Below are 17,133 nucleotides of genomic sequence, written 5' to 3'. Positions count from 1 at the left end.
GTTTGGTCTTGCTATTATTAGTATCTTGATTAGGTATTGTAAAATCATTCAAACTAGGCAGTGTTTCACTCCGATTTCTTTTGTTTGGCGGGGAGTGTATTGCATGTGCAGCCACGAACGTTCAAATCAAAGGGTCTAAAATGCACTGAGCTGCTTTAACCTACTATGCAGTACTGGGGCTTGCTTACCAATTTGCAACTGGGCTCCACTCCACGCAGGATCAAAAGGCAGCTGCTGCGGTTCTCGGAAGGGTAAGTAGATCAATGGTGCTTGCACGACCTGCATTACAGCTATCAGGCGTTCCGTCCTGATTATCTGGGCATATGTTGTGCAGGATATAAAGCGCGGTGCCAGTCTGGAAATGGCAGGTGGTCCGGTTCCTGCTTGTGCTGGAGTTCAGGAAGAACGTCATGTTTTTCTGCCCGCCCCAGCTAAGCTCCGTTTCAGATGATCTGAGCTGCTGGTTTGGGTGAGGGTGGGCAAGCACTCATAAAAGGCCTACAAATAGAAGGAAAGGAATAATAAATGGATGCCAGAGCTCAGAGTGAGGCCATGATAATTAAATGCCAGAGCAAGCTACTCCCGGAGGGTCGGTGAGCTACCGGTAGCTCGCGATCGACCGGTTGCAGACCCCTGGCTTAGAGGCCTAAGAAACACAAGAAGTTGAAGCGTGCTTCAACTTCTCCCTGTCAGTCAGCCGACGTGACGGAGGAGTTTCGACACTCTAGGCCTCGTTGTGCGGAACCTGCACCTGGGTCAGTTCCGCGTTTGCTGTCTTTCCAGGAGTCGGAGCGACCCCTGCCCGGCTTAAAGAATTTTATGACGCCATATGCCTCATATTTGGGCGACCTTACCTTCCCAGGGTGCCTTCGGGCCTCTGAGGGAGCTCCATCGAGTTCTGCGGCTCTAGCCCTGGCGCTAATGCCCCCCAATGGGTCTGGCGGTGGATCTGGCCCGGCGTGCCACTGCGATCTTCCCCGGCATTGGCCCCTACACTGAGACTCCCTACACAGCGGGTGCCTCTGACGGTGCCAGCCCCATTCTTATCCCTGACAACCCAGAGCTGGATCGCCTATTACCGGGGCAGATGGCATTCTTGGGTCCTAGGTCGGTTACTCAGCCTTATTTTGAAGGGCTCGGGATTGAGGAAGATTGGAATGGGTCACTGGACCCTTTATAAGACCAGCCTGAGCACGAAGTGGACTGGTATAAGGAATTGTGTGAGGCCGGTGGACTAGATATCTCTCCAGATTTCGGCTGCTTTCTCCCCCTACCGTGGCTACAGAGTTGGGAGCAGCTGAGCTCCTGGACCTTCAGGTCCCTTCGGTGGAAGTCAAGACAAACATCTTGACAGAGGTTCTACAGCAGAGCATATCCTCCTCAGAACCCCTCCTGCCTTTCAACAAGTCCTTGACTGATGTCCTTCTGGGAACCTGGTCCAAGCACAGCACAGGGGCTCCTGTGAATAGGTTAATCACCCGTTGCCCTGCACCGGGTGATCCAAAATTCCTCACCAACCACCCTACTCCAGAGAGCTTGGTGGTCCAAGCCTCTGCCTCTCAAGGCGCGTTCCCTTACACACTCCCGGACAGGGAATCCAAGAGGCTGGATAGTTGGGGCAAGAACATGTTTTCTTCCGCCAGCCTTGCATTGTGGTTAGTGAATCCGTATGCCTATTGGCCTGTTACTCCCACTCCTTGTGGGAAACGGTTGCACAAGTGCTGTCACAGGTCACGGAGGTGGTCCAGGCCATTCTCTCCTAAGCAGTATCAGACGGGAGAGATGCAGCAAATTTCACCGTTCGTTGTGGGCTTGACTAGGCCAACTTGCTGGGCAGAGTGATGTCATTGACGGTGACTGTTCAGCGCCATGCCTGGCTGAGAACTTCTGACTTTTCTGGGGATGCCCAGGCTTCCCTTGTGGACATGCCCTTTGATGGAAACCATCTCTTCGGAGACAAGGCAGACGTGGCCCTGGAGCGCTTTAAGGACTTGCGGGCCAAGTCCTTAGGCCTCTCATTGGTCACCCATCCCCTGTCTGCCTTCGTGGCCACGGAAGGGGCTTTTAGCCACACTAGTCATATCCCAACCACAAGACTGCGCAAGTTCAACGACCAACGGTCTGGTCAGTCCACTCCTCCCCCTGCAGCCTCAGCATCCAAACCTTCCTAGGCCGGTGCTTCAAGATCATGGACAGCCAGTTGGTGGCAGGATCAGCCATCACCTCCACAACTGGCAAAACATCACATCAGACAGGTGGGTTCTTCAGATATTCCGAAGGGGCTACTCCCTCCCTTCGAGGCTACCCCTATCTCCATGCCTCCAACTTATGGATGGCTGACAGACGACCACATAAACTTGCTTCAGGAGGAAGTCAGGACTCTCTTGGTCAAGAGAGCCATAGAGAGGGTTCCAGCACCAGAAGTAAGCTGTAGTTGCTATTCTTGCTAATTTTTGGCCCTGAAAAAGGACAAGGGCCTTTGTTCTATCCTAGATCTGTGAACCCTCAACTACTTCCTCAAAAAAGAAAAGTTCAAACTGCTCACATGGCTCACTCGTAGGACACCTATTTTCACATTCTCGTCCTGTCTGCTCATCGGCATTACCTGCGGTTCATGGTAGGCCGCAAACACTTTCAGTTCACAGTACTTACCTTTGGCCTTACCAGCACCCCTTGGGTGTTTACCAAAGTGATGGCGGTGGTCGCAGCTCATATGCGTAGCTCAGGGGTGCCAGTCTTCCCCTATTTTGATGACTGGCTGTTGAAGGCATGCTCGTCCAGACTGTCGTCTCCCACCTCCAGACTACGGCGAACCTCCTGCTTTAGCTGGGGTTCAATATAAATATACCGAAGTCACACCTTACTCCCTCTCAGACACTCCCTTTCATCAGAGCTGTTCTAGACACAGTGCAGTTTCGGGCCTATCCTGGATTTCGTTGGGACTGACTCTGAAGCTTCTGTGCCTCATAGCCTCCTGGATGCTGCTAGTGGCAAATGTCAGTTGACATATGCAGGGTCTGCAGTGGGACCGGACGTTCAGGTGGCCCTAGCATTGGGGGGATTCTCTCCGCCATGGTCCAGATCTCTGAGGGAACTGCACAGGACCTGCAGTGGTGGCTGACTAACCGCGATTTGGTCAGAGGCAGACCCCCTCTCCCTTCCCCAACCAGATCACACAGTAGTGACAGATGCATCAACCCTGGGATGGGGTAGCCATCTGGGAGAGGTGGAGATCAGAGGACTCTGGTTTCCGTTGGAATTCGGACTCCACATCAACTTGTTTGAGCTCCAAGCATTTTGTTTAGCATTGAAAACTTGTTTTCCCTTCCATCAAGGTTCAGGTGTTCATGGACAACACAACCTCCATGTGGTACTGCAACAAAACTGGGTGGGGTGGGGTCATGGCCCCTTTGTCAAGAGGCGTCTTTGGACATGGCTAGAACAGCATGGCATATCCCTGGTTGTTCAACACCTGGCAGGTTCCCTGAACACCAGGGTGGACAAACTCAGCCGTCGATGCCTAGTGGATCACAAATGGCTTTTCTATCCGGAGGTGAGGCAAAGTCGCTTTCAGAAGCGGGAGAGCCTTGGTTAGATTTGTTCACCTTAGCCAAGAACGTGTAATGTCAGTAGTTTTGCGTGCAGGAGATTCAAAGGCTGCACTCACTCAGCGGCACTTTTTGTCTCGAGTGGAGCTCAGGCCTCCTGTACGACTTTCCGCCAGTACCACTCCTGTCCAGAGTGCTCAAGAAGATCAGGAGCGAACGGGCCCAAGTCATTCTTGTGGCTCTGGACTGGGCACTGACAGTCTAGCATCCCAAGCTTCCCCAACCGAGTATCGATCCTCCGATCAGGCAGCTCCTACGGGAGGATCTTCTGTCACAGCAGAAGGTGAGGGTCCTCCATCCGACTCTGTCAACTTTACCCCTTCTTGAGTGGAGATTGAGCTGCGGCAGTTGACCGCATTAGACCTTCCTCCTGTTGTCTGTAATGTTATTTTGACAGCCAGTCGTCCCTCTACCAGGGCCGTGTATGCCTGCCTGTGGAAAGAAATTGTTAAATATTGTACAGAAAGGTCTATTAATCCCCTTTCTGCTTCCCTCTCTCAAGTCATCCTCTCCATTTTGACCCTTGCCTGACTGGGCTCTGCTCTGGGCACTCTTTTGGGATTGTCTGCTTTCTTGAGGCTGTCAGACCAACCCTCTCTTAAGTCCCTATTGTAAATAGATTTCTTATATGTTCCTACCTGCCCATTCATCATGCCTCACTGGGACCTTAATTTGGTTCTCACCTCCCTGATGTGTGCTCCATTCAAACCTCTACATAACTGCCCCTTCTTGCTGCTCACCATCAAAAGAGCCTTTTTAGTGGCAATAACTTCTTCCAGGAGGGTGAGCGCATTGCAGTCTCTGTCACACTGAGCAGATAAAAACAGCTCATGATGCAAATAAAACTCTCAAGTAATAAAAAAACTGGTGACCCGAGTGAGTCCTGACATGGTAGGAAATAATCAAAATTTCTGTGACACATTGGCCAACTTTTTTCTAGAAAAGGTTACCAAAATGTATAATAACTTTAACTTAGGCAAGTCCGCTGCCCAACGGGATGGTCAGTCCGTAAATTCTATATCCCTGCAAGCCAGATTTTCCTTCTTTAAAGCGACATCGCAAGAACAACTTATAAATTGAATCCCATCAATTTAATCTGGTGCCCCACAAGACCCCTGTCCGCCCAAAATAATGCACCAGATCTCTATACAAATGGCACAAAACCTGGGACAAATTTGTACAAAATGTACAGTGAGGGAATTTTTCCTACACAATGGAAACGTGCCTCTGTATTGGCCTTGCTAAAGAAGGCTTACCTAAATGCATTGGATCCGAATAACTACCGGTGTATATCAAGGCTCCCTTTGGCGGAAAAAGTGATGAACAAACAGCTCTCAGAATATATTGAGGAAAATTCCCTTTTGGATGACACACAACATGGGTTTAGAAAAAATCGAAGTACAGAATCTGCTCTGTTAGTAGCCACGGAAGATTTCCAAGAAACGCTGGATAATGGAGGAACAGCGGCTTTGATCCAGCTGGACCTCTCAGCGGCGTTCGATACGGTCAACCATGAGATCTTGGTTGACCGTATGCGGAGCTTGGGGATAGAGGCGACAGCATTGAAGCGTCTTCAATCATTCCTGGCTAATAGACAGCAAAATGTGTCACTGGGTAAATTTACATCAAGGCCATTTTCCTGCCTTGCGGTGTTCCGCATTGCTCAGCTCTGAGCCCAGCATTATTCAATCATTATGTCACACCATTCGCAACTATTATTAAAACTTCCGGGTTCTCCCTGATGTCTTACGCTGACGATATTCAAATCATGGTATCATTAGCAAAAGCCGAAGTGAAGACAAGCTCGGACTTTAGGACCTGTATGAGTAATGTGAGCAATTGGATTGATTAAATACTGTCTAAAACTGATTGCCACAAAGACTGAGGTGGTCATTTTCGGCAACAATCCCTCATTTTGGACGACGGCCTGGTGGCCACCCAAGCTGGGCCCACTTGCCAAACCTACCAATAAAGTGAAGAATCTCAGTTTTCTCATAGATAATGAGATGAAGCTTAAAGAGCAGGTGAACAGTGTCACTTCTGTGCCATTCTGCTCCCTGAGAATGATCAAAAAGATTGATAAATTCCTACCTCATGATCTCCTAAAACCCGTGATCATCTTTCTGGTACTCTCGAGGATTGACTACTGCAACAGTATCTATCTTAATCTTGCAGGAGGTCCCATGGAGAGGCTCCAGACTCTGCATAATGCAGCTGCACGCTTTCTTTTAAAAATACCTAAACATGAATCTGCTAAAGAAGCTATCAGTAAACTTCATTGACTACCAGTCAGAAAACGGTGTAAGTTCAAGGCCCTCTGTTGGGCCTACAAATCACTGTATGCTCTGGAATAGTCTTCCACTGACACTAAAAACCGCCTCCTCCTTACTGGTCTTTAGAACATCTTTGAAGACCTGTTTTTTTTCTCAAGACTAAGAGGCAGTTGATTCCTTGCAAGACAGACCACAGATGTGCACCTACACCTGTTTTCTACAGCGCCAAGATGCCCTTGGGCATGAGTTTCTCGCTTTATAAATTACATTCAAATTCCTCCAAGCCTCCTCATCTGACCATCTTCCCTGATAAGATGGTGCTTCTCACTAGGGCCTCTTTCTTACAGAAAGTATTAATACCATTCCACGTAGGGCAATCAGTCACCTTGCCCACTTTCTATGCTCCTCCACACCCCTCTAAAGAAGAGGAGCGACTCCTCTGTCTGGATTCAAAAAGAGCATTGTTGTTCTACCTTGACCACACTAATGAGTTTGGGGTGGACAACCAACTCTTCGTGGGGTACGTTGGTAAAAGAAAGGTCTTGCGGTCGGTGCAGAAGAGAACTATCTCGCAATGGGTCGTCCTTTGCATCAAAAATTGCTAGGGCTCATTCCATCAGAGCCAAGACTGCTACCAGGACATTGCAACGTGGAGTTATAGGCCCTTGACACTTGTCAGGCAGCAACTTGGGCATCCCTGCGCATGTTTACAAAACACTACTGCCTGGACAGCCTTTTTGGCCTCTCTGTCCTGCAGGACTTCCTGGTCTAATCTTGTCCGCAGTCCCACCTCCAGGGATGGTATTGTTTGGGTATCTATTCAGGGGTAAGGAGTCTGCAGCTAGATGTCTCTATCGAAATGGACAAGTTACTTACCTTCGGTGATGCCTTATATGGTAGAAATATGATCCAGCTGCAGATTCCTTACTGATCCACCCATACTCCCCGCACTGTGGACAGGGTTTTAGGGTCAGGGCTGATTCCTTTCAGGGCCTAAGTTCTAAACACATCACTGTCAGTACCCCTCATGGCTCCGCCCTCCTGGCGTGGAAAGTTGTGAAAAGTAACTGACGTCAGGGCGCCAAGGTGGCGCCTTTATAGATGAGGCAGCCGCCACTTCTGGCACGGATGACAACGATGTCACGCAGAGCAGATCAAAGCCACCTACCTGCGCGCAAGGATATTGCTCGAGCAAAAGTCTTCCTGATCCAGCCTAACGCCTGGGAAATTCAAAGGTAAAGAATCTGCGGCTAGATCATGTCTCTACCAGATACGGTGTTACTGAAGGTAAATAACTTGTCCTTTTTGCTCCAGGTTGCCTTCATAACTGAATAACAATATTTGTTAGTCATTTTCTGAATTTTTTCTTTGGTGGTAATCTAACTGCTGTGATTCTGTTGTTAAAAGTTGGAAGATTTTGATATTTTTCTAAAAGAAATAATAGAGGAGGACTAAAGGGAATTCAGCTGTGTGGAGTACCATAAGGCAAGGCACAGAAGAGGAATGGATCGGCCGTTGTTAGAAGCAAGACTTTAGCTATCTTTTGTACTATTGTATTTACAGTATGAATTTGATATTGATCAGCCTGTAGGAAGGTATTGACAACATTTATACACCAGCCAACTAATTTTAAATCCGGTCAACTCAGTAGAAATTAAGCCTATAAAAAAAAACTCCCTGTACAACTGATCTCCTTTTACTTAGCCTAAAAATGACTCATACAGCGGTATTCCTTTCCCCTCTGTGTTCTGAAGGTAGATTTAAGAGGTACCAACATACAGTGCAGTGCATTGACAGAAATATCTTTTGTAATTCAATGGCGAACACAGTCCCAATTAACGAGCTTTCTGTTAACCCTAGTGAGGAAAATATCACAGTGTGGCTAAAAGTAGCTTGCAACGAACACGCCCTCTCAGCACAGTAAGATCAGTTAGGCGTCATGAGGCTCAGACCTGGTTCTCTATAGATCTAAAACTCCTAAACTAGCCCTATGGCAAACTGAAAGGAAATTTAGAGGTAACTACTCCCCTGGCAAAAACGAGACCTGTTTAGCTCAACTCAAGGAATACAAAAAATCCATTTTAACTACCAAGGCCACTTATTTTTCATCAAAGATCCTGAGCTCCACTAATAGATCAAAGGAAATATTCACAATCGTCAATGAACTGCCCAACCCTGACAGTCACAATAAAATCCATACCTTCTCAAGAGCTTTGCAACTCCCTGAATACCTTCTTTATCGATAAAGTTACCATGATTAAAGCCAGTATTCCGACCAGCTGCACTCATGAAGCACTAACATGAATGCCGAAAAACCCTTGTTCCCTTTATCAATTTCCGGGAATAAGCAGACAAGCATTTCTGGACCTCTTGGCCAAAGTAAAATCTGGATCGCCCACTGACAGCTGTCCGCCTCATACTTTAAAATAAGTTTTCTCTGTATACCCCAGCCTGCCCTCTTTTCTCCTGAACGAGTCATTGTCACAGTGCTGTGTCCCTAGAGCATTCAAAAAAGCGATCATTGTCCCCCTTCTAAAAAAAAAAAAACCTGGGGCCGACCCCCTGACGCTGACCAATTACCGCCCAATCTCTTTGCTTCCCTACATAGCCAAGGTCCTGGAATCCAATGTGGCAAAATGCCTCTGCTCCTGTTTTTGAACAGTTGGAATACATTGACTCCCACCAAGCAGGTTTTTGCCCCTCCCACTCAACGGAGGCAGTAATATTGACCATGCTGGACAAGCTTCGGAAGGAGGCTGATAAAGGCCTCTCCCAGGCCCTGGTGCTGTTGGATCTTTCCGCAGCATTTGACACGGTCGACCATAGTATCTTAGTGGACCGTATCAGGATTCCAGGGTTCGGCTCTCAGCTGGATCATGTCGTTCCTGGAAGACCACTCCCAATCCGTTCGCTTATCCCATTTTACCGCACCTAAAATGAAAATAAAGTGCGGAGTACCTCAGGGATCCTCAATATCCCCGCACTTGTTCAACTTGTACCTACTCCCACTGATCCGATCCTTGAAAGAAAGAAAGGTATGCACATTTAACTATGCAGACGACTTGCAATTAATGTTCACCATTGATAACACACCTGACTCCATGTCCGAATTCCAAGCCACTATGCTGCCCATTCATAATTGAATGAACAGCAACCACTTAAAATTAATCCCGGAGAAGACCGAACTGATCTTGACAGGGGTCATTCGGAATCCATGGAACTCAAATTTTTGGGCAGTTGAGTTCGGTTCTACCCCTACCCAATTCTCCTCAACTAAGAGTCTCTGGGTCACAATCAATTGTGACCTTACTTTGAAATCTCAGATCGGATCAGTAATTTCTACCTGCTTCTTTCAGCCAAGGAAGATAAGGAAAATTAGCAGACTCATTACTAGGGAAGCGCTGGTGCAGGTTGTTCTAGCTATGGTTATGTCTCGCATAGACTATGCCAACTCCTTATACTTTGGCTTACCAGTATATCTAATCAAAAGACTGCAACTTGTGCAGAATCAGGCGGCTAGGCTGATCTTTCAGCAGCTCAAATGGCAACATATTTCCCCTCTAATGCGGAAGCTACATTGGCTTCCCATACCGCAACGCTGTGCCTTCAAAGTCGGTTGCCCTATCTTTAAATCCTTGCATGGCACTAGCCCAAAATTCGTCTCCAGTCTTATTCAAAGACAAATACCCACCGGCAATCAGCGCTTCGCCCACATGAACCTCTTGGTCACACCCTCCTACAAACTGAAGCGACTAGGCGGGTGCAGTTTCGCAGTGCTGGCGCCAAGATGCTGGAACACCCTTCCACTTGACATCAGATTCTGCACTGACCTCTTGAGATTCAGGAGACTTCTCAAGATATGGCTGTTCACTCAGGCCTACGAATAATTCACCAGGGCCAAGGCCAATCCTAGAAACAGCGCCAAGAAAACAATCGGTGTACGTGCGCTCTACAAATGATTTTAACATAACAGTGTGTTGTAGTAGGTCCAGGTGCAAGTGTATCACAGTTCATATTACCATACTCCCATGCTCAAGACTTCTCGGGGCAGCACAGGTTTTAAATAATTTAATTGCAATAGCAACCCCTCAACATGGGTTAAACTTGTGGGAATGCAGTATGTCTATCCCACAGACACCCGGTGCTTCATATTAATCGGGTGATCTACTGTGCTAGTGCAGTATAAGTGCTTTTAGTTCTCCAGTTGTTTACCACTGTATTGGCAATTGACTGGCTTGAAGGGACTCAGTAGGTTCAGATTTGCTATACAGTTGGGGGTCATTAGCATAAGACTGCACACAAACATGAGTTTGAAAATAATTTTTTTTAAAGAGCCAGGTAGATGTTAAATAAGTCCAGTGATAACTGGGAGCCTTGTGGGACCCCATTGGCGACTGGTACTTAACTGTCCTTCTCTTGAAAGCCTAAATCACATTGCCACCTTTGAAGATCTCAGCCTTACTTTGCTAATATTTCAACGCATAACAATTGTGATACACTAAAAGAGTATTTTTGACCCGCTTCTGTCATTTTAGATTATGCTGTAGTGTTCCGGTTGTTGACAGCCATTGTTTCACCTCCGGTAGCACCAAGGTACTGCGCCTGACTGATCATGAGCCAAAATCTGAGCTGCTGCCATGTCCTTTGAACCAACTACTTTGTTCCATCTTGCTCCTCGCTCTATACTTGTTAATGTATTCCTTCTTCATTTCACCCAGAAATGCAGTAGACCTTTTGTAATCTGGCTTCATTAAGACCAGTATGGAATGTCCCTTTATGCATCACAATAAGTGCATGGGTTTGACCCAGAAATGTTCCATATTAGGTACAAAAAGTATTTTATGTGAAAAATGTCCACAGATCCCATCGTTCCTGAGCCCTATTTAAACTGCTTCAACAAATCCTTTAGGCCAGGGGTCTCCAAAGGGTTTTTTGTGAGATACTGGTAGCCCGTCTGTATCCTAAGTGCAGCACAGCTCATAATTGAGTGGGTATAGCCATATTGGAGAAGGCGGAGCTACAGATCTCTGTATCCTTAGAGTGATCTCCAGCTAAACCAATAGCAGGGTGACATTCTTACACACAAACTGTGACATCCTTTAGTACCTGCAACTTGACCACCTGACTCTATTTACAATTTAGCAAAGCCACACAAGGGAACTGTCACTTTGCAAACCCCATTCTCTCTGTCAATCAATGCTTGTGAAAACTGGGGCAGAAAAGAAGTGCCAGCCATAGCCAGACTTGAGTCCCTACTGTGGCAGTGCCGGAAGCAGCAAGTGTATGAAAACCATAGATTGGCAAACCCAAATTGGAAACTGCATATTATTGGAAAACCATGTGTTTTGAGAAACAAATATGCTACAGTTTGAAAACATAATGAATGAAAATCCAAAATATGCTGAAAAATGCTCTTTGGATGATGGTTCACACCTGGTTGTGGAGAGTCATAGTTTTTAGTATTTTGTGCCATTGGGCACTTGTTGCCATGGTTTTAATTTCATTAGTCATGTGGACGCATTTTATTATGATAAAGCTTTTCCTGACATTGCTCTTAGTAACACCATGTTATGCACTTATCTGGTTGGTGTTCTACTACAATATTCGATTCTAAATATTGTCCAGCCAACATATTGCATACAGAATACAGACTACCACAAATCATGAAGATGAATATATATAGGTAAGTGTAGTTGAATTTGCATTCTTAACTCCACATCTGTGTATCTTGAAGTGCTAAATACCTTCAAGGTACGTACATGTGGAGTATTGATGAGTTAATCTATATTTACCTACATAATGTACCTTCTTGATATTGTATTAGTGAATATTCTGGATCTTATATTTTATTATCGCTCAATATTATGACATACCCCTAAGTGGTCAACCTGCAAGGTATGATAACTATTGTAATTGTCTCTGAAGTTGTCACTACTGCAGCAGTTGTCAAAGTCATTATTCGCTCAGAACTATTTCATCAACCAGAAGTAGCTCTTTTTATAGAAAGGCTTGGAGAGCCCTGCTGTAGACATTTCTTTCAGTAGCATCCTTTCACAGATGCCTTGTTACCAACTAAATGCCTTCAAGATCACAATGGTTAAGATAATCATACAGAACGCTTAGGGGTTCATTACGATGTCGGGAGGAAGTCCTGTGCCCAACACAGTCTTCGATTCGAGACCGACCGACATGCGGTCGGCAGTTCCGACTGCCGGATTACGATGCGACCAAACACTGTTCAGTTGGACTCCCATTGTTTTCTATGAGAGCTCGTGATACGCTCGAGAACCGTCTGTAAGATAGGGAAATGGGGTGTGTGTGTGTGGAAAACCCTGCACCCTGTCACAGCCACCCCATGGTGCCTGCCACACAGTGCACTGTTTTACAGTTGGGTACCTAAGGTACCCCCTCGGACAGCAGCCGTAGGGGTCAGGGGGCCCTGCCAGGGCTCCCCAAAGTCACTTTCCGACAGCCTTTCTGTGTTGCACAGGCTGATGCAGAATGGCTGTTGGAAAGCGACATCATAATCCCAACGGCGGAAATGTTGTCGATAGGAGGTTACGGTGCGGTTCTGACTGACTGAGTTGGTCGGAACCGATTCAGAATGACCGGTTGGTTTACGTTCTGACCGCAAACATCGTAATCGGGCGGTCGGACTGTAAACCGACAAGTCAGTCGGAAGGGCTCCGACGCGGTCATGAAGATTTCGACTGTTGGGTGGAGGCTTTCTTCCCAACATTGTAATGAGCCCCTTAATGTGCTCATTCTACCCCTGAAATGAATCCACCATCTCTCCACATTGCACCAGTCACCATAATAGTTGCAAAATTTTAATAACTGGATTTGCTTTTAGCCATGCATCCATTGTACTCCCCCATCCAGCCAATCATCCTGCTATAGGCCATTTTTCACTGTGCTTGACTTCTGACTCGTCTTACATAAATCTGTATCTTTCCTCTTTTCCTAATGTATATGTTAATTTTCTGTTTACCATAAAGCAGACCCCCATGATGTTGCAGCATGGATTAGTTACAGCACCAAAAATGGATAGTTTGAGCGCTCCTTACATCATCTCCTTGTGTTTGCTTTGTTCGCCCTAAGTTGGCAGGGTATGCCTAGACGTGGGTCCCTTGCTCACTTTGCCACTGGATTCAAGCTAGCCTAGCAGATGAGGGCTGTTAGCCCGAAACCGGTCCCAGAATGCTTGTTTCTGGTCCAGGGAAGACATGGCTTGGCAGTTCGGGCTGGACTGTTCCCATGAGGCACAGGGTCAAGATTGATTTGCATATAGCTGTGTCGGAACTGGGGTGACGAAGTGAGCTAAAGAATGATGATGGATTCAACTCAGATCTGACTGGGGGTGAGTGTCGGAAAAATTTCAGTGCTCCATCCATCATCTCCTTGTGCTTGCTTTGTGCGTCCTAAGTTGGCAGGTATGCCCAGACGGGGGTCCCTTGCTCACTTTGCCACTGGATTCAAGCTAGCCTGGATGAGGAGGGATGTTAGCCCAAAACCGGTCCCAGGATGCTTGTTTCCGGTCCAGGGGAGACATGGCTTGGCAGTTCGGGCTGGACTGTTCCCATGAGGCACAGTGTCAAGATTGATTTGCATATAGCTGTGTCTGAGCTGGGGTGGCAAAGTGAGCTAAAGAACGATGATGGATTCAACCCAGATCTGTGACTGGGGGTGAGTGTCTGAAAAATGTGCGCTCCGTCCATCATCTCCTTGTGTTTGCTTTATTTTTCTGCGGCCTCCTGTTGTCCTCTTCTCAGTGGAGATGGCCTCTCTGGTTTTTTCCCTTTGAAGGAGGTTTCTCCTTATACCTTTGCTACAGAGGTGGCATTGCTCTGCTCTATCCCTACTCCGACAGCCTCTATATCTTTTCCCTCTGCTGCTGGTCTCTCTTTGCTACTTGCATGTGGATGTTGTCTTTCAGGCTTTTCACTCTGAAGTGATGCCCAGGCATCCACGTTAATGAGTGAGACGCTTATCAAATGGATAACTTTGATCACATCCTGTCTATTACTACCTTGCTCTTGTGAGCAACTTCATTCTTTTGAATTGCTGTATCCACCCCCGTCTCGATTTTCTATCCAGTTGATCCGGATCACTCTGCAATGACCTGCTAACCTCATTGTTAAAATTAGTCCAACACCCAATGGAACCTTGAAGTCTGACACGGTGTCCCTTCTCAATCATTACTGACATCATGGCCCGTGCCTTTTGGAAATGCCTTACCGACTACAACCAACTTCACCACCCCCAAATAAGTGTCACCACAAATATGTGTTTTTATTAAACAGTCAATGAGTGCCCTCCCTCACAGCAGCCAGTGTCACATCACCTTCCTAAACTCTGTACACCAAAAACTCGAGCAAATGCATTAACACATCCCAGTATCAAAACCCAGAGTGAGAACCAGTGCTCTAACTAAAAAATCCCTGATAAATGTCATGATTTACCTTAAGATTTCAAACAAAAGTAATATTAAATTTTAATTTGCAGTCTCTTTTGTGAACAATGGCATTTATGTCAAAATGTTCAGTTCTACAAACCCTTTCAATGGTCTTGTCTATAAAGACGCTTTCTCACTTGTAATTCTGGATTTGGTACCACTCCAACTAGAGGTTTGAAACCAATGATGACATGATGCCCTGTTAAATAAGGTTTACACATTTTGTCTAATTAACAGTGGAGAACTGTAGTACGCTTAATCATGCAGGTCCTAATGATACAGCCTGAAAAGTAGGTTAGTGGTAACCAGATTTACGCAGACCTTTAACATAACCCTAGTTCAGGCAGTGTAGCTTCTCTTAAAATATCCTTCTCCCTTTCTTAGGGTGTAAACGTGGTTTGTCAGGGTGTGATCTGCCATCAGATGTCTGCAAGGGAGTTCCTGCCATTCATTGTCTTTCACCGGTTTTTTATTTCTTTATTAAGAGAGAGGGGCACCCAATCTATTAATGTAAAATATATCTGAATATGAGACTTTATTTTTTTATTGTTCAGTTACTTAAGATGAGCAAAAGCATTCAAGGTTTGGCTTTCTCCTGTAAATTAGCGTATTTCAGTCTCTTTCTCTAAACTTCCCTTTTCTTTGTTTTTACATGATTTGTTCATGGCCAATGGTTTCAAACTAGCAATTTTTGTGGGCGTTGCTTGTTAAAGTTTGAAACCTGACATTAGAAAGTGAATAATTGCGGATGTGGTTATTGTGGTTGGGTTTGATGCAACACAGTGTCTGCCAGAAATGTTGTAACATTATTATTGCATTATTGAAACCCTGTTGCTGCCCCACTCAGATCTTAACTAGCAGACTGATGTAGACTGATTAACGGGTCACCTTTTGGCCACTGAAAAAACAAAACCAACTGGTGAAAAATGTAATTTGAAAATATACTAATCATTAACTAAAACATCTCCCCCTCCAAGTCTCCCATATATAAAATGCGCCTTACGAAAGTACTTGCATGAACTTCAAACTCCACTGAAGCGCTTGCCTCAAAACCTTTATCAGAGTTAGAACACGGAATTATAGATTGAAGTTTATTTATTTATGTTTAATATTGTGCAAGTTGGGCAAAACAGATATTAATACAATCACATTATTATTTACATTTTGACTCTCCCTACACACCCGATTTAAAAAAAATAGTATTAAACTCCCCATAGCTTCTGGATACTGAATTATCCTGCCCTACAACAATTGGGAATTGAATATTCCTGGATTCAGAAATTTAAAACAGTTTCACGTTTTTGTGGGGAGATATTTATGGGTGATAGATAGTTTTGCAGTAGATGTTTTTGACTGTCTGTTTTCACATGGGGGTACACAAATAATTGCTATGTATCTAAGTTTCTTATGCTTGCAGGTCATACTGGTCACTGTCGTTAATTAATAGTGATAGTGTTGTGCTAAAAAGTGTGGCTAAAGAGTTATAGTCGTGCTAATGGCACTGGATCACTCTGTTGAATTGAAGCCCCATGACCACAGGGCTGGGTATATCAAACTTAGAATTATTAGCCAGCCAAATTTGATTATCTACTTACCGTTTAGCTAATATTTTGAAACACATGGTGTACGGAAACAATTTGGACTGAAAGGTAAAATACAAATAGCGTTACTTGGAGCCTGTAAAGTCCTTTAAAGAGGAACAACGATCAGGTACTAGCTTGCGAATCACTCCAACCCGCAAAAGTACTGGATGAGCCCATGATGGCACTTAAGGAAGGATGGTGAACCTGCACACCAGTATGGTAGCCTCTTTTACACTGGAGTTCCTGAGGAAGGAGGGCAGAGTTCTTAAGGAGGCTGGAATTTGTTAGGGGTGCGGTACCTCCCAGAGCACCACCTCTCCAGTCCCTTATCCACCAATTCCCATGTTGTATACTGTGAGGTCCACAATGACTTCGATAAAGTTAGTGCAGGCGAGGAATTGCTTTTACTGCAGTGACCAGGCTTTTGTTCAATCTGGAGATCATAACCCAGGCCATTGATCAACTGGCAACCAAGCTTGGTAAACCGCAGTGGTTGCCCCTGAAGGCTGTAGGGGTGTACAGGCACAAGCTCCCCCATCCCGTCCTCCCCAATTCCTTCAACATAGTCATCATGTACCATGCCTCCAGTCATCTTCTCTCCTCGCTACACAGAAGGAGAATTGCCAGGCCTACCTTCTCATCTCCCTATTGACAGAGAGGTAGTAGTAGTGTTGCAGCTTATTTTTGTACATATGTTGTTTGGTTTCAGTCGCATTCTAGTTATTGCTGATCTTTCTTGTAGACTTTTGCTATTGCTTCCGCAGGAGGGTTATTCTCTGGCCTTTCCCCCATCCCCTGTGTTTACCCAGATGTTTGTGCATTTTTTGTTCTCCCTTCCATCTCACGGAGTCCCTTGATCATTATACCTTGGCCCACCTGCTGGTTATCTCTGTATGTTCTTTTGTCGCATTCTTGTTGTACGTGTGCATGGTGAGACAAAGACATATAGTTATGCATGTCACACAAGACATGGATGTTGACTTTCAGACTCTTTGTGTCAACAGGACGCGCGTATGCACAACATATGCATACATCATTCAGTGCACACTGGAGGGGAGGAGAAAGAGGAGCCCAGTGTTTAATTCCATGATTTTGTGTGGGCACTGATGAGTGGTGCTGGTAGTTTTGTGTGTGATTTTGGGGTGCTGTTGGGCTTGTGGCTTCAGTGTACTGCTGCAAAAGTGAAGGATGCTCAGTTGTTCGATTGTTGTACA

The 17,133-nt window shown here is 45.7% G+C and overlaps 1 protein-coding gene across 1 annotated transcript in view; it reads left to right on the top strand.

Moving 5' to 3' along the window:
• Positions 1-17,133, top strand: part of DARS1 (aspartyl-tRNA synthetase 1) — a 416,054-nt gene that overhangs the window by 250,306 nt on the left and 148,615 nt on the right. The gene's annotated exons all lie outside the window — the stretch shown is intronic.

The sequence above is a fragment of the Triturus cristatus genome, chromosome 3_2 (genome assembly GCF_964204655.1).
Source record: "Triturus cristatus chromosome 3_2, aTriCri1.1, whole genome shotgun sequence".
Classification (NCBI taxonomy): domain Eukaryota; kingdom Metazoa; phylum Chordata; class Amphibia; order Caudata; family Salamandridae; genus Triturus; species Triturus cristatus.
This window is presented reverse-complemented; position numbering and strand designations above follow the sequence as displayed.